We start from the raw sequence: 19263 nt of genomic DNA, 5'->3' as shown, positions 1-19263 counted from the left end.
GCTGCCTGCCCTGGCTGAGCTGGATTAAATCGGTGCTCTAGCGGGTGGAGCAGACCCTGGGCTAGCAGGTCTCAGGGAGAACTCCAATGGCGTCTGTGTCAGCAGGCTCACACCAGGCCACAACAATGGCCGCCGCCAATGTCCCAGTCCCTGGAGAGGTCTCACCCCTCACCGAGATGCACTCAGGGCCTATTAGGTGAGTCTCTTGTCACCGAAGCACTGTGTACCTTTCTTTCTGGTGATTTTAGGATGCTTTCTGGAACGGGTGAGTTTGTGTGCGGGCCCTTTAAGAGCCAGTTTTAGTTTCTTTGTGAACCGGGTTTTCTGGGGGTGCTCCCCAATGCTTTAGTAGCAGGCAAAGTCAGATATTATGCCACTGGTGTCGATTGTGCTGAATCCACAATATGCCCACAGCGGGGGCGCTCCCCGGCTCAGGGCCCCACGCCTCCAGGGAGGCTGCGTACTTGTGAGCTGCTCCCCGCGGCCGTGAAGCTGGCGGCTTGTGAAGGCGGCGTTTTTCCTCTCCAGAAGGGAGTCTCTGCCTCTTCTACCCCAGTTAGGATTGTCCGTTGTTGCAGGAGTTCCTCTTATCCAGTTTTCAGCTCTGTCTCAGGGGTAGTTTTTCCACGAGTAGTTGTAAATTGGCTGTGTCCGCGGGAGGAGGTGAGTTCAGAGTCTGCCTACGCCGCCATCTTGACTCCCTAAGCCCAGGAATTTTCTGAAATAATGAAAGCTATCAAACCACGGAACTAGGAAGCTCCAAGAACACCAAGCAGGAAAAAAATAAAACAAAATGCATCTAGACATATCATACTTAAATTGTTACAAACCAAAGATAAAGGAAAGATCTCGAAAGCTGACAAAAGAGAAAAAAAACATATTACATACAGAATAACTAAACTAAGAAACACAGCAGATGTCTCATCAGAAAATACGCAACTAGGGGGCCGGCCCCTGCACGGGCTCTGCTCTGGCGACCCCAGGATTCACAGGCCCGCACAGACGCACCACTTGTTACGTCATGTTAAGCCACGCTGTGGTGGCATCCCATATAAAGTGGAGGAGGATGGGCATGGATGTTAGCTAAGGGCCACTCTTCCTCAAGAAGAAAGGGGAGGATTGGCATCGGATGTTAGCTCAGGGCTAGTCCTCCTCACCAAAAAAAAAAAAAAAAAATACACAAACTATAACAAAATATGTGGTGCCTTTTAAAATTTGAAGGAAAAACACCTCTCTGTTAACCCAGACCCTAAACCCAATTAAAATATGCTTTAAAAAGAGGTGAAATAAACAATTTTTTAGAAAACACAAGAGACAAGATAATTCATGACCAGGAGACATGTGCTATAATAATTTTTAAAGGAAGTTCTTAAAGAAAAAACTGAAAATGACACCAGATCAAAACTTGAATCTCCACGAAGAAATGAAGAAGTCCAGAATTGATAAAAATTAACGTAGATATAAATATATTTTTCATTATTTGTATTACTCTAAAAGATAATCACCAAAATCAGAAATAGTAACAATATATTGTGAGATTTTTAATATGTATAAAAATGAAAAATATGTCAACCATAGCATGAAGGATGGGAAGGAAGAATTTGGATAGGTTGTAAAGAGATTACACTAATCATGAAATGGTATAATATTATTCTAAGGTAGACTGTGATAAAGTATATTGCAAACTCTAAGGGAACCACTAAAAAGTAGAGAAAGAGGTATAATTAATAAACTAATAGTAAAAATTAAATGGAACAATAAGTAATGTACACTTAGTCCAAAGTTATGTAGAAATAGAGGGAAAAGAAAAACCAGAAAGAGTAGATGAACAAATAGAAAAAAAAATCTTGTACGACTGTAGATTTAAATCAACCATATGAATAATTACATTAAACAATTAAAAGATAGAGATTACAGATTGGATTAAAAAGCAAGACCCAACCATAGACAGGCATACCTCAGAGATATTGTGGGTTCAGTTCCAGACCACCACAATAAGGCAAATATCACAATAAAGCGAGTCACGTGAATTTTTTGGTTTCTCAGTGCGCATAAAAGTTATGTTGACATTACACTGTAATCTCTTATGTGTGCAATAGCATTATATCTAAAAAAACAATATACATAAGTTAATTAAAAAATAACTTTATTGCTTAAAAATGCTAACCATCATCTGAGCCTTCGGTAAATTGTAACCTTTTTGCTGGAGGGTCTTGCCTCAATGTTGATCGCTGCTGACTGATCAGGGTGATGGTTCCTGAAGGCTGGGATAGCTGTGGCAATTTCTTAAAATAAGACAACAATAAAGTTTGTCGCGTCAATTGACTCTTCTTTTCATGAACGATTTCTCTGTGGCATGTGATGCTGTTTGATAGCATCTTACCCACAGTAGAACTTCTTTCAAAATTGGAGTCATTCCCCTCAAACTCTGCTGCTGCTTTATCAACTAAGTTTATGTAATGTTCTAAATCCTTTGCTGTCATTTCAACAATCTTCACAACATTTCCAGCAGGAGTAGTTTCCATCCCAAGAAACCGCTTTCTTCGCTCATTCATGAGAAGCAACTCCTCATCCATTTAAAGTTTTATCATGAGATTTCAGCAATTTAGGTACATCTTCAGGCTCCACTTCTAATTCTAATTCTCTTGCTATTTACATCACATCTGCATTTACTTCCTTCACTGAAGTCTTGAACCCCTCAAAGTCATCCATGAGGGTTGAAGTCAACTTCTTCCAAACTCCTGTTAATGTTAATATTTGATCTCTTCCCATGAATCACGATGTTCTCAATGGCATGTAGAATAGTGAATCCTTTCTAGAAGGTTTTTAATTTACTTTGCCCAGATCCATCAGAGGAATCACTATCTATGACAGCTATAGCCTTACAAACCGTATTTCTTAAACAATAAGATTTGAAGCTTGAAATTACTCCTTAATCCAAAGGCTGTAGAATGGATGTTGTGCTAGCAGGCATGAAAACAACATTAATCTCATTGTACGTCTCCATCAGAGCTCTTGCATGACCAGGGACATTGTCAATGAGCAGTAATATTTTGAAGAAATCATTTTTTCTGAGAAGTAAGTTTCAACAGTGGGCTGAAAATATTCAGCAAACCATGTTGTAAACAGATGTACTGTCATCCAGACTTTGTTGTTCCCTTTATGGAGCACAGACAGAGTATAATTCTTTAGGGCCTTAGGATTTTCAGAATAGTAATGAGCATTCGCTTCAGCTTAAAGTCACCAGCTGCATTAGCCTGTAACAAGAGAGTCAGCCTATTCTTTGAAGCTTTGAAGCCAAGCATTGACTTCTCCTCTCTAGCTATGAAAGTCCTAGATGGCATCTTCTTCTGATGTAAGGCTGTTTCATCTACATTGCAAATCTATTGTTTAGTGTAGCTACCTTCATTAGTGATCTTAGCTAGATCTTCTGGATAACTTGCTGCAGCTTCTACATCAGCACTTGCTGCTTCACCTTGCAATTTTATGTTTTAGAGATGGCTTCTTACCTTAAACCTCATGAACCGACCTCTGCTGGCTTCAAACTTTTCTTCTGCAGCTTCCTCACCTTTCTCAGCCTTCATAGAATTGAAGAGAGTTAGAGCCTTGCTCTGGGTTAGGCTTTGGCTTAACGGAATGTTGTGGCTCGTTTGATCTTGTATCCAGACCACTAAAACTTTCTCCATATCAACAATAAGGCTGTTCCACATTTTTATCATCTGTGTGTTCACTGGACTAGTAGTTTTAATCTCCTTCAAAAACTTTTCCTTTGCATTCACAACTTGGCTAATTGTTTGGTGCAAGAGACCCGGCTTTCACCCTATCTCGGCTTTTGACATGCCTTCCTCACTAAGCTTGGTCATCTGTAGTTTTTTATTTAAAGTGTGAGATGTACAACTCTTCTTTTTACTTAAACAGTTAGAGGCCATTGTAGGGTTATTAATTGGCCTAACTTCAATACTATTGTGTCTCAGGGAATAGGGAGGCATGAGGAGAGGAAGAGAGATGGAGGACCAGCCCATCAGTGGAGCAGTCAGAACACACATAATATTTAAGTTCTCTGTCTTATATGGGTACAGTTCATGGCACCCCAAAACAATTACAATAATAACATCAAAGATCACTGATCATAGACCACCATAACAAATATAATAATAACAAAAAAGTCTGAAATATTGCAAGAATTACCAAAATGTGACACAGAGACACGAAGCGAGTAAATGCTGTTGGAAAAAATGGCGCCGATAGACTTGCTCAACACGGGTTGCATTAACCTTCAATTTGTAAAAAACGCAATACCTGCAAAGAGCAATAAAGTGAAGCGCAATAAAATGAGGTATGCCTGTACTGTCTACCACAAATGCACTTCAAATACACAGGCATAGATAGGGTAATATTAAAAGAATAAAAAAGGGAATACAATGAAAGTAAAGGAAATAAAGCTTATATCTGCTGTAGCTCTTTTCTTTTGTACACATGGATTTTTAATTATGATTCTCCCCACTTATTAACAAGTCATCATGCTCTTATGTCTTCTCAGTTATAGAAATGTATTAAAAATTTCTAATCCAAGGAAATCATCTTAGTTATTTTCCATCTTGTCATAGATTTCTTCTATAAATATATATATGTACCAAATATATATATAATTTCAATGAAATTTTGGAGTAAGGGAACTAAACTAATGGATAAGATCTACTTTCTTAAAAAGATATCTAGTTATTACATATTTTACTTATTTTATGAAATAGAATCAATTGTGTAAGTATTTGATGATTCAACATGGCCTTTTAACTCCAATAATTTCTCCACTTTCGTGGCAATTTGTGAAGTTATTGCATAGCAAGATCCTAGAGCAGTGACTTAAAAACCAATTCATCTATCTTTCTCTTTCCTATCAGAGTAAATTCCAAATAACTAGTGTTAATGAATTAGCAAAATAACAAAGGTTATGTGTTCATTTTATTAAAATTCAAGGTAAATATTTTACTACCTTTCCTTAGAAATAGTTATTTTTTATATGCAATTATTATCTATTTTATGTCCTGTAAACATGATCTCCATCAAATTTTGTCCATCATGGAAAGTCTTATGAAAATGTCGTCTGCAAAACTGGGTAGCCTAGAGAGTTGTTCCTGCCTTGATGTGTTGCTGTAACTATAATATTAACAAACTTGATAAGATATACGGTACAACTTGTTATTGAAATATTTTGATTAAATTGAGTGTTTATTTTTCAGTATATCTTTTCCGCTAAGATCTAACTATTAAAAAAACTATACATTTGATTGAAGTGGGGGAAAAGTTCACAATAAAAAGACAACTGTCAAAAAACTTGTGGTTTTGTAGAGCAGAAACCATAGTGCTTGGAAGAAAGAAAACATCAATAGATGGACATGCCACTAGTATTTCTATTAATAACTTGTAATTTCTAAAACCTCCACAGATGATAAAAAATTCAGAATTCTGCAGATAACTTTAATCTTTTATTTAATGTGAACATTTACATTCGAAACGTAATTAAATCCAGTTTAGTGGATGCTGACACACAATGCTCAAATGATCAGCATGGAATCTAAAGACTCACTCACTATGGCCTCATCAGCTGCACTGTAGAATTTCTTAAGACTTACGTTAATTCGTAAAGTTTTATAGGCCTTATTATTGCAATCATCAATTTTGGTGCTAAAGGATTGTGAATTCTACATCTTATTTTGCATTTTATTGAATGTCATTGTATTCTAGCATTAGAATGCATTTAGTTATGTTTCTGAATGAAGCATATTGTGACTTAAAATTATAATTAATTGATACATAAAGCATTGAATTCAGGGAGAAATTTTAAATATTATTTATAATAAGTGCACCCTTTAGTCAAAGTATTTAAGAAGATACTAAATATATAAAATATTTAAATTGCAATGTTATTTTTAGTGGGAATTTTAACACACATTAGGGAAAGATCTGTTTTTCTACAAACGTGCATATTAAATATATATAGTTTTTTGCATTTGTAGGGAATTTGGATCATAGGTATACTAAAGATAGTGAAAGATCCTTCTCCTCTATCATATATTATTTCAGATAGAACTCTTGGGGGATTTACTACGTCTCAAGGCAGATGTTTCCTTCATTAGATGAATGTGACTATGACCAATACCTTCCTTATAACATGCTGAGAGTCATGTCTTCCTAAGTCACACATTAATCCTGATTCTGCCTTCAACAGTGACAAAGAATAATTCTATGTTCTTTCTCCGTCCCTTGACAGTGCTTCAAATATTTGAAGACAGCTGTCATGTCTCCACTGAGACTTCTTTTCTCTGGGGAGAAAGTCTCTAGATTTTTTTTTTTTTTTCTCTCTCCTTTTCCTTTTCCTCATTGTGCTTCATGCAACATTTCCATCAGTTCACCATTCTGGTTGTCCTTCACTGTCCTCTCCCTTGTTTGGCAATCCCTCTTTTACAATGCGGCACTCAGAATTTAACAGAGCACTAGTTTATGTAGTTTGACTGGTGTGAAACAGAAAAGTAATAGTTTTGTGTTCTGTTCTCTGTACTTCTATTAACACAATCTGAGTGCACACAACTGATTTTAATACTAGGTTACACTACTGGTTTATTTTAAGGTTTTGTTTAAAAAATTGGTAAGCCAATGATAGCCACAGGTTGATAATATTCGGCAAGGTGAAGCAAGGATGGAGTTGTTACCGAATTAGGCCAGTACCAGTGCACAAATTGGACTAAATGGCCTATTACAAAAATCAGAGGATCAGAGAAAATTGTCAGTGGCAGAAGCTAGATGAGAGGTGGTAGTAAAAAGGACAAATACTGAAGAGGGCTAGGTCTATTGTAAAGCCAACATTTTCACAATCAATGAGGGATCAAGAAATCTTCAGGTACTAAAGAATCAGAATACTTTCAAGACATTTGGAGAAAGTACCATTCTTGGAGTAAATGGATGATCCCAGTATTAATAACTAGAGTTCACGCCCTAAATTTGTAGTGTGAATTTCAACACCTTACTTGAATCCATTTTATTAATGAGAAAAAATTGGGATAAGTTAATATAATAACTGACGGTGGGTTTTTAATTAATACAACCATTTTTGGCAGCAGTTTAGTGATTCGTACTAAAGTCAAAAAAGTACAAATTCAAACCTGACAATTGTCAGAGTCTACCAAAGACTTCTCTCACATACATAAACAAGGATGTGTGTTCAAGCATGTTCAATACTACCCTATAATGGCAAAAAAAAAAAAAAAAAGGTGAAATAATCTCTTTCACAGTAGGGGAATAAGCAACAGGTTATTAATTAGGGTTAAAATGACTGTACTGGATCTTTATATACCAATATGCTAAACGCGGAAAAAATGGTCACCAAAACATGGTAGAAATACTACCAAATATGTCTATAACGAAAATAAGTACAGAGTGCATAAATTCATCTGTTAAAGAAAGAGGGACTCTCAGATTACAAAACAATAACAAAAACATCTAAATGTAGTTTAAAAGAGACTTACCTAAAATATAACAAAGTAGAGTTTAAAAGTAAATGGGAAGAAAACGTGTACTAGTGAATGATAAAACACAACAAAAAAAGTAGAGTAGCTATTTTAACAATATCAGACAGAATATATTGAAAATTAAAAACAATAAGGGCAAGAGCTACCACATATTGAGGAGAAACAATCTGCCAAAAATATATACTAATTCTGAATGGATAACATGATCAAAGAGCTGCAAAATATTTAAAGCTAAAAATGATGAAATTATAAAGAGAAATTAAGACAACATATCATATTAGAGATGTTTTAAAACATCTATCTCAGTAATTGAACCATTAAGCAAAAAAAAAAAGATGATGATGAATGATTAAAACAATAACACAGAGGACTGGAACACCACATTCTTTTAAATGTGCATATATAGAATCCTTCAACCAATGATATTTTCCTAAATAGAAAAACCAACTATGTACTGGACCCTAAAGAAAGTAATAAAAACCAAAGAATTAATAACATACATATAATTTTCTTTAAATACAGATCAATAAAATCAGAAATCAATATAAAATAAATCATAAAAAGTGATTTTGGAAATTTAAAGAAAATCCTGTTAAATAATTAATGAATTAACTAAGAAATCATAATGCTAATTAGAAAATATTTAGAACTGAATAATCTGCAGAATATATTAGGGCCAGTGGATAGGAAGACTCAATATCATAAAGAGGTCATCTGTTCCCTAACTAATGTTTAACTTCAATGTAAATGTTGAACACTTTTTCCTAAAACTTTGCAAATGGTTTATAAAATTCATACAGAAAATAAAAGGCCAAAATTTCCAATGCAGTTTTGAAGATATTTAAAAGGTTACTTGTCCTCCAGATACCAAAACCTCTCATAAAGCTAAAGTAATTAAGATGGTGGGGTGTTGGCAAAAAAACAATAACTCAAATAGGAAAAAAAATGCTTACGAACAGCCCATTGTAAAAACAGGAAATTTGTCTATGATGGAGGAATTTGCCTAGGATTGCTTATCATCATTTACAGATGAAAAAAATAGGCATAGAGAGGTTTAGTAACTTGCTCAAGATTCTGTAGAAAGGAGGTAGCTCAGTCCACTTTGACGCCAGACTTTCTGATGTGAGGATTTGAGATCTTGACCTCTTTGCTGCTGGGAGAGAAAGGCGAGTATATGGTATGAGAAACGTGGTTCATTGGTGCTGATCTTCACACGTTTTCGGTGCTCTGCCTTCTAGTGCATATGGTAAGTTGCACTTCTCAATTGATTTTGAAGTCAGGCATGGTAATGAAAATTGCTTTGGACAACAAAATGGGAGATTAAATCAGGTATCTCACTTCCACGTGAAGGGCTAGTAGTGAGCGCATGATTTGGATTTGCTGCATTTCTTTCCCACTGCTGTGATAATTGGGACTGAGTAAATTTGCTGAACCATGTTATTCATGTAATTCGAGGAAAAAAATCCACGTTTGTTATGTGAATCCACTAATGTTTGGCAGCATAATCCAGCCCAACCTGATAAAATACAATAGTTATGAAAAAAAAAGAAAAGGAAAGTGAGATTGAGAGACATATGACCTTATCTTTTTACCTAAATTAAATAATGAGATTTATTTTTATTTCTCTCAATGTCACACTTTAAGTCCCAGAGACCGAAGTTAATCCAGTGGAAGAATCTGTTCAACCTAAAATACTAGGAAGTAATAAATTAGTCTCCTAGATTCAAAGTGTCACGAAGAGAGACTTGGCTTAATGGTTAAAGCTCTGTATGGTTAAACTTGTGTTTCAATTCATTCTTTTATTAGAGAGACCTTGAGTGTTTAAGGGCCAAATCAGAAGGGAATTAAATGGTGTTGGTGTAATTCTTCTCAACTTGTCTGGAAAGCAATACTATAGAGTGATGCTGGCTTCCTGCATTTAGATGATCTCCTGGGAAGAGGATGAATGAAGTGTTTAATTCCTGCATGCGATTCAAAACCGTGAAGCCAAATCCCAATCTGTGTTTTCAGACTCAACTGTCAGAATAATTTCTGGCAAGAGCCCTTCTTTCTTTTCTGTTAATACAAAAAGTGTATGAACTATTCAGATTAACTTCCCGACTTGATGCAAACAAGGAAATTGCTTAAATTTCTACTATTCCTCTCTACAAAGAAACTGCCTGTGAGCAATTTGCATTTTTCATTCATAGAACATAAAAAATTAGATTTTGCTTGTTATCAAAAGCTATAGCTTTGTCATATATGTAAAGTGTCAACTAGTGTTTGTAAGTATCTAGGTAAAAGGAAGGAACTATTTTGGGTAGTGCATGGAAAGACAAAAATATAAGCTAATGTATACTAAGAGAAAAATTTTATCAATGAAAGTTTTATTTTTTTTCAGGTTAAGGAATGGGAATCTTCCCACTTTATGATATGAAAAATATTCATTCATTCATTCAAAAAATAGTTGTTAAGTATTAGTGGGAGGTGAGGCCCACAACTTCATATGGAGATAAAGAAATGTATGCTACGAGTGCCTCTCCTCAAAGAGCATAAGTTCTTTGGAAAATATAAGGCCTCAGAAAGAAAGCAAAAAAGTAAAGGAGCTACAAACCCAGCGGCAGACCCTCAAGTAAATTTTAAGACTTGAGTGATTCCACCACAGCAAACAACAAAAACCCTCAATCTGCTTCTTCCACATTGGCTGAAATCTTTATTTTCATTTTGCTATATTTACCGTAATTTTAGCTATTAAAATATTTCCTCTTTTAGCTTTTTAAACATAAAGAGAATAAGATTTGAAGTCAGACAGAACTAAGTCTGAACGCCAGCTCTAATAGTGACAATCTTGGTCTAGTTTCTTGAACTCATGAAGCCTTAGTTTCCTGATCTAAAAACTAAGATGACATTTACTCCATAGATTTTACTTTAATTTGAGAAAATTTATGTAAAACATCTGAAGTACCCAGGACAGAGTAGATGCTCAATATATGTTATTCCCCTTAACTTAAATAAGTCAACTCCTTTAAAAATGAAAAACCATTTAAGGCAAAAATCTCTAAAAAAATCATTTTATCAGATAATAGAAAATATTAGATAAATAAGCATTATTTGAAATTAATGCATATTATTAGATATAGAATTAATAGATACTATTGTTATCTATTAAAACCATTATTGAATACATGCTAAGTAATATCTAAGTAATATCCAAGTAATATCCTAAGCAGTAGAAGACAATAAAAGAATGAGAGGGCATAGTCTCTACAGTAGCTTGTATCTATGAGTCTTTCACAGACTAACTGAAGTGAATTTGACCTCTTTCAACCTTTGGCTGAATTATTCTTCTTAGAAAGACAAAATGTTATGATTGAAGAGAATAGGAATTTCAAATTGGAGTGGGAAGCATAATGCAGGAGAATGGGGCTGATGTAGGGCAGGCCCAGGCAGTGTAGGGGTGCACATGGGTCTGGGAAAATGAGGTTGAAGAGATGAGAGTGCAGTCCTTAAAAAAACAGAACAAATTATCAAAATCACAGTTCTTGGTTTTCAAAATTCTAATTGTATTTATCCTAGAAAAAGTTGATCTCTCCTCTTTTTCATTCTCTTATACACTTTAATATCACTGATCTCAGGATATAGAACTGACATTAGTAAAACCTGACTGGGGACCACAATTTAGCACATTGATTATGTGGGAAAATTTACTCTAACTTCTAGACAACCAACTTATAAACGAATTCTTGAGACTGGCTTTATTGACTGTCCATATACTCTTTAGACAGAAACTAAACAGTATGTGGAATAAGTTATGAATCCATGTCATATTATCTAACAAACAGACATTTCTTCAACAACAACAAAATGAATAAAAGAAATAACATGCTCTGTGAAAGTGAGAAGGAGTTAGACTGTCCCAAATATTTAACTTACAAAATATCACAAAATATGCAACTGAGTCTTAAGTGAGAGAACATGCCTATTTCTGAGGAACTGTAGTCGCTGTGGAATACATATAAACCTTTATGACACCCGCAGTACTGAGTTTGATTTAGAACAAAAGCATTTGGATAAATAAGCTGTAGAAGTTAAGGATAAATTTACCACATGACTTCATATAGGAACGTGTAGTTTCTAATTCAGATTCCAGGGAACTGTGATGTGTCTGTCAGGCAGGTTTTGCGTGCCATTAACGTGGCACATGGCAGAAGTTGGGAAAAAGGAAAGAAGTGGACTTCAGTTTTTCTCATCTATGAACCTCCTGTTCAGCAAGGAATGTCCATTAAGACAGGGAACCACAAACGTAGATCAGAGTGAAAGTATCTAACAAAATATCTTGGAAACTATCCTTTTGAGGATGAACCTGTTTTCCTTGATTTGATTAATCCTGTAACCAAAAGGCAGACTTTTTATTTCCTACTCTGATATTCACCACGAGATAACTCAGCATTTAGCCCAGTCTGGACTCCCTGGTCCAGACCCCTCCTTTCAAACAGAACATAGAAAAGGTGAAGCTGTGATTTTATGTATTTTATGTATATTAACACAAACACTACCTAGGATGTTTACAATCTATTAGAAACAAATGACTATATCATATGTCCAGGCAGTGCAGAGAATGGCTTGCTATCTGGGCCATAGGCTTAATAAGATGAGGGGAAATGATTAGGGGCCTTCAAAATAGTTTAAGAGAGCTGGCCTGTGCAAATGTCATTTGAAAGACTAATGGTAATAATTATAGTAGAAACTCACACTTAATAAAATACAAAAATAGCCTTCGTGATAAACAAAAAGAGAAGCCTGTGTAGAATTATTATCTTCCCGCTGAATGTGACACTTACAGCCTGCAAATATTTCCATCATTACTTGAGGGTTGATCTGCCCTGGAAACATATCCATTGCTTTCAATTCCCTTGAGTTAGATTAATATGTGTTATACCTTGTAGCAGAGGCCTTTTTGATTGCCATGGCGAATGTCATTAGAACACGACCTTAACTCAGTAGTGACTAGTGACATTACTTTAGTCATCAATACCAACTCTTATTGGCAGAACAGCAACCTATTCTTATTCACAATCCATCAACTTCTTCTGAAGTCACTTAACTCAGGCTGTGTGACAGAAGTGAATAGTAGAGGCATTGACCTTCAGCAATTTTGTATGAGCATGGATGACAGGTATAATGGTCATAGGAAATGCAGATAATTGGATCGAAAAAATGTTTCACTGTACAGCAGTATACTCTACTCTCTGGTTTCACCCTTGATGAGTTAAATATAAATTTTGTTGGCTTTTAAAGGCATTTTGCCATCCTGAAATATAATAGAAATACTTATCCAAAATCCCTCAATAACTAGAGGATAATTGTTTCATGTTTATCATTTTCTTTTAAAAGAAGGCTAACACGCACAGCAGAGGGCATGGGAAAAAATATTTTCAAGCAACAATTGTTTAATAAATAAGGAGAGCCTTTTACACTACAGACTGAAATACTCTTGAAGCACACAATAGTGAAACTTTTGCAAAATCATTGTGGTATTTATAGAAATATTCAACCACATTTTGCACTAGTTTACAATTTGTGGGTATTACCCACTGAGCAGTGGAGAAACAATTACTATCATTATGTGATCTTAGAGTCCTCACTCCATTTCAGACACTTGGGTTATTTTATATATATATATATCACTAAAATATTTCCAGCTATCTGATTACGTTTATCATATAATATTTGATAAATTAATTACCTGTAACCATATATTGAGCTTTTGTTAAATATATAAGCACAAGCATTGCTAAACAGATAAGACTGTGAACATTGTAGTCAGACAACGTATACACAGATACCAGCTCTACTATTTCCTGGTTGTTTGATCTTGGAAATGTTAATTAACAAGTTTAAGTTTGTTTACTCACCTACAAAATGGGAATAATTAGGTATTATATTGCAGCATCGCTGTAAGGATTAAATGCGCGCATGCTTGTAAGCAGTAAGTACCGTGCCTGTCCCATAGCATCTATTCAATATGTGTTGCTTTGCTGCTGCTGCTGATGATGATACTGTATGTAGTATGTTTACCCTTTGGTATTTCAACTTCAAGGTTAAGAGATCTAGTAAATTAAATAGGCTGATCTAAGCACATGGAGAAATTTAAATTTGGCTTTCAGAGTTTTGAGGAATATAAGTTCTCGTCAGTCAAAATTAATCGTTCACAAATATGTGAGGTCAGTTAGAGCTATCTTTGAAGATGCGGATCTGTTTATCTGAATCCTTGGAGCCTTTCGATCTGAAGCTTGAAGCCTCTCTTTTCAGAGGCTTCTGGATTTAAACTGTCTGTTTCGTACATGCTAGGATGTTGAGTATTTTGTGTTACAATTCCCAACAGTGGAATGGTACAGTATGGAGAAATATCTAGATTTCAATTCCAATTCTTCTAATAAATACCTGTATTTTCATTCTATCAGTTATTGAGTCTTGTTAAACCTCCCTTTCCTTACAAATACAATAGTAACTTTTGAAGAATTATTTTTAAATATTTCAATCATCAGGCCTTGGATTCAGACAGATTTGGGTTTGAACCCAGACTCCACCATTTCTTGGCAGTATGACAATGAATAAACTAATTGAACTCCCTAATCATCAATTTCCTCCCACTATAAATTGGGACAGTAAGCATAACTACTTCATTACTTCAAAGGTTTTTTTGAAGATTAAATAGAATAATACCTGAAAGAATTTAGAAAATGGTCTCACAAAGATATATGTTCAATAAACATTATCTGTTATAAATAAGTAGCAGAAAATTCAGCTGAAAGTAATTGATTTTCTTCCTTTTTCTTTCCCACTTGAAAAAAAAAAAAAGGCATAAGCTTTGGGAATGCTTACATCTAGCTTGGTGAAATCAGATCCTCCAGTGGTCAAGATATTCCTAGGAGACCCCTCAAATCAGAGCCAGAGACAGTTGATGACTCTCCTCGCATGTGAAGAGAGCCCTTATTACAAACACTGACAATATACTTATTAAAATTGATTATCTTTGTGTGTGGTGCTCTTTCCATTTGAAAAGATACTTTCTATAACTATAGGTATCATTTCTGTCAAATGAAATCCTAATGTTATTACCATTAGAGTAATAGAGTCACTATTCTTTTTATCATCATACACATATTTCTGACAAATAAATAGAAGGTGTTTTTCCTTTCTTAATTTTTGGTGTTAATGAGGCTTTTCAGCTGTTGCAAAGCTTATTTTCTATCACTGGTGTTAGAAAGTAAATTTTAAAGGAAAAAATGAACAGATTTATCTTAAATGGCAATGTTGTTCTCTCTCTGTATATATGGTCAAAGAAATATTTCAATTGCACATATCAATTTATCAATTGAAGGGATGATGGCTGTATTCAAGCTAGTTTAAGACCTAAAAAACAGGCTCAATGTCACTCATCAGAGTCACCCATCGCAGGAGTCAATGGCCCCACTCTGTGACAAGCATCTCAAGGGTCCATGATGCTGACACCAGCTCAGGAGAGTGACCTTCTCTTTTCCAGTTGCTCCTGAGGCATCTCTAAAACTGTAAGTAAGGCTTTGGGAGATCACAACAGGTTGCAAGCCTGATTTCCCAAAATAATTTCAATTGAGTTTTGAGTTGCTCAAATTATATGTTCGATTTGGGTAAGAAATCAAACTTATCATACCAATTAATTTATCACATAATTTCAAGTGTCTGATTTCAAATTTATATTGCTTGACACTTCTCACTAGTGACAAAAGAAACAATTTCTACAAGTATGTTAGGTAGTTCTATCATTACACTAAGTAAAAGAAATGTACAATTAGTGGAATAGCGTCATAAACTCATATAATTAGAAGCATGATACAATTTTCTGGAATCTCAAACAAGGCAATACTTAATTTGAAATAAAAGCTAGAATTATACACTGACAAATAAATTCTTATGTTCTTTTGATTCTGACACATTTATTCTTCAGTAGCTGTTCCTAAGTTTTTCTCTCATCAAACAAAACACAGTAGCATTTATTCACAGTGTTCTGGTCATCTTCCTATTTGTTCTCGGATCTATTCCCAGCCCTTTTTTGTTCTGCTGTATATTACAGAAAATTATATTTCCTAAAATCTCTTGCCTTCTGGCTTTTAGGAAGTTTCAGCTAATGAGAGCCCCTAGCAGAAGACAAAGTTGGGAGGTGGGAAAACACAGTATACTTCTCTTCTTTTCTTTCTCTGAGAGCAGCTGAATCTTCTCCTTGGTTCTGTCTTTCACTAGATAACTTTATCCTCTGTGACCTCGGCTCCAACCAGAAGGGCCCAATGTATTTCTAGTTCCCACTAGTGGACACCAGCTCCTGGGATCTAATTACATAATTTCTTCTTTGTCCTTCTAGTCCTAGAAATGGAGACTTACTTGCTATTTCTAATCTTTTGGTCATCTCATTGTCTTTAATTTGGCTCCTCAGTACTTCCGGTAGCTGAATAACCAATGTCCTGTACCTGGAAAACCTAGAGTGTATGTATTTTCTGACTGAGTCTTAATTAATACACTTAAGTCAAAATAGAATATATCTAGTCCCCACCCACAAGAAGCTAGATTCCTTCTTTCTGAGATCTTTTGGAATTTAGTTATTATGGGTCCCTTATATGTTCTATACACATATATATATGTATATATTATATTATACCCTATATTCCATTATAGAGCTTGTCAGAACATTTTAGAGGAGAAGAAAGGCCTAGCAACATATGCTATTGGTTATCTCAACTGGATCTAAACAATATGCAAATTATAGGTAAGGAAAGAGGCAGGCTACTAAAGTAGACCATATATGGGTCATATAACAAACAAAAATGCATTTAATACAATTGAAATTATGCAAAGTAGGTTCTTAGACCATAATGGAATTAAACTAGAAATAAATAGCAGAAGGATAATAAGAAAATCTTTAAATGCTTAGAAATTAAACGACATACTTCTAATTAATTCATGGGTAAAGAGGATGTCCTAAAGGAAATTAGAAAGTATTTTCAATTGTATTAAAATGAAAACAAAATATATCAACATTCGTGGAATTTACCTAAAGAAGGGCTTACATGGCAATTTATGGCATCAAACACTTATGTTGGAATAGAAGAAAATTCTCAAATCATGAATCCAGAAAACACCTTAGGAAATTAGAAAAAAAAAAGTGAAACAGTCAAATCACGCAGAAGGAAAGAAATAATAAAGGACAGAAATAAATAATATTGAAAATAGAAAACTAATACAAAAAAATCAATCAAACCAAAAGCTGTTAATAAAAATTCTTGTTGACCAAAAGGTCAATAAAATTGATAAATCTCTGGCAAGAATAACAGTCTATAAAATAGATTACACAGTTTACCAATATCATGAATGAAAGAAGAGATATCACTACACACCCTGCAAATATTAGCGTGAAACTAATAGAATACTAAGAACAACTGTATGAACATAAATTTGACCACTTAGATGAAATGGACCAATTCCTCAAAACTACAAACTACCAAAACCCACCAAAAATGAAATAGATGAACTTAATCGTCCTATAACTTAAAAATTAAACTCATTGTTAAAAATCTTTCCAAAAATCATTTCAAGGCCTATTTGATTTAAATGGTGAATTTCACCACACACTTTAAAGAAATAACACCAAATCTGTGCAATTTGTTCCAGAGACAGTAGAGAAGGAGACATCCCTAAACACATGGGGCCAGCATTACCCACACTGATACCAAAATCATGCAAATCCATTAAAAGCAAAGCAAAGAAAAAAAAATGTATTCTTGTTTAACCTGAAGTTACTATTTCAATGGAAAGTGGAAAATAGACAAAGATGGGGGCAATTATTCTTCTTTACCCTTCAGTGTATTGTTTAATTTCCAAGTATTTAGAGACTTTTCTATTATCCTTCTGTTATTGATTTCTAATTAGGATCGGAAATAAAGAGATCAAGGTTATATATTTGACTTTGATAATTATAAAATATGTTTTTAAAAATAATCCATCATTTTATTCTTCAGATTGATAAACAGCAAAAAATAAAATAGAATGTATGCATCTTAAATTAAGTAAAAAGGATGCAAGTCTATACATTATAATAAATGTATAATATAAATATAATCCAGGATAACGGACAACTATTTGAGTGCATTAATACTTATTTCATCTCTTATTGGACCATTTGCCTGAATCACTTCTTTCTGAACAATTTGCTGTTTGATGAATTTTAATAAAATATTGTGATACGTCTATAGCGCATAGAGTTTGAGTCACAATCTCATGTTGTTATTAGTCTACACCTGAGGTTGGCTCTCAAGCCTCCATTTATCTAAAATGGAGGCTTATAAATTCTAAGCACAAGAGTCTTTTGTCTGTAAAGTAACATCTGATCATGCTGGGTTCCATTAGAATGTACAACCTCTAATGGCCTTTGGTCATTTGTAACTCACTCAAACGCACCTGCAGCTGATATATCTACATTTCTCTTTGTTTTTCAGATGTCAAAATTGTGTTGGTCACTTCCTCCTCCTCATGTATATCACACTTTCTCAATTCTTGGTGGTATAATGAACAGTTAAATCTTCTCCCACCGAAGAAGATCATGTGGTCAAGCCTCAGACTAAATTTGCCTGCTTAGGGATTGCCAACATGAATATTTTGCTTCTGCTGTACCATGTTGGACAAGGAGATTTCTCTATTAGACTTGCTGGCTTCATGGCTTTCTCCCAAGAAATAAATCCTCTCTTCTTTCAGATCCTACAAAACTATCTGCAATTTCTAATGACAATCCCCAGTCGGAGTCCAGGGAATGAGACCTAGGTCCTTTCCCAGAGACATTAACCCTCACGTTTCATTGAATCTTTTTCTTCTATCAGCTAATCAAACTTTTGTGTCTCTTTATGCAAGGTAAAAAATTGGTTTTCCATTTTCACACTTTTCCATTCTATGGAATATTATTTTCTGAAACTTCAATATACTTATTCATTTGGAACCTAAAAATAAATATATATGTATGTATATATATATATACGTCTTCTGCAAGAAGCTCTGATTACCTCTATAATGAGTCTCGAGAAGCTATCTTTGAAATCGAAGAAAAGAATTTACATCTATCTTTCAGTCACATTAGCTCTCTCTCTGAGTGTAGTGTACAGAGACAGCTATCATTGCTGCCTTAATATTTGATGAAAGGTATTGGGATCAAGTAATTGCAAAGCTAAGAATGTTGGGGAACAATCTTGCTTAATATCTGATAATCTTATTCTGTCAAACATCTATAAAATGATATCTAATATTATTAAAATTAGGTTTTGAAATAATACTTAAATGCAAAATATTTATGCTATATTGCAATATAAAAAAGAAAATTATTACCGATACCTGTTTCTGTTGAAATGCATTTATACATATAGATAAAAATGCTACACCAAATACAGAGTATAAATTGCCCTTACTTGAGGGTTTTGGGTAATTTTTCATTTCTTAATTTTTGCTTATTTGTGCTTTATAGAATGTCTATTTTAAAATATTTATTTTTATATTAAATATTACTATTTAGTATGTACTAATTAAATGTTATTTAATCAATATTATATATCACATATTATGGAAATAATAAACATAATAAATTGATTCAAACACAAAGGATGAACAAAATGCAAGAAGCATAAAAAAAGATGATGACTATAACATTAAATAAGTCCATTGTCAGCAAATGTGTAGTCATATA

At 34.3% G+C, this 19263-nt stretch overlaps 1 long non-coding RNA gene across 1 annotated transcript; it reads left to right on the top strand.

Moving 5' to 3' along the window:
- Positions 1 to 11: 11 nt before the first annotated feature.
- LOC147915993 (uncharacterized) lies at positions 12 to 18520 on the top strand. The gene is made up of 3 exons (XR_015553578.1): positions 12 to 196; positions 14967 to 15076; positions 18032 to 18520. It is a non-coding gene; the product is annotated as an uncharacterized LOC147915993 (long non-coding RNA).
- The last annotated feature ends 743 nt before the right edge of the window (positions 18521 to 19263 follow it).

The sequence above is a fragment of the Ceratotherium simum genome, chromosome 11, assembly GCF_057802395.1.
Source record: "Ceratotherium simum simum isolate JZ-2026a chromosome 11, ASM5780239v1, whole genome shotgun sequence".
NCBI lineage: Eukaryota > Metazoa > Chordata > Mammalia > Perissodactyla > Rhinocerotidae > Ceratotherium > Ceratotherium simum.
This window is presented reverse-complemented; position numbering and strand designations above follow the sequence as displayed.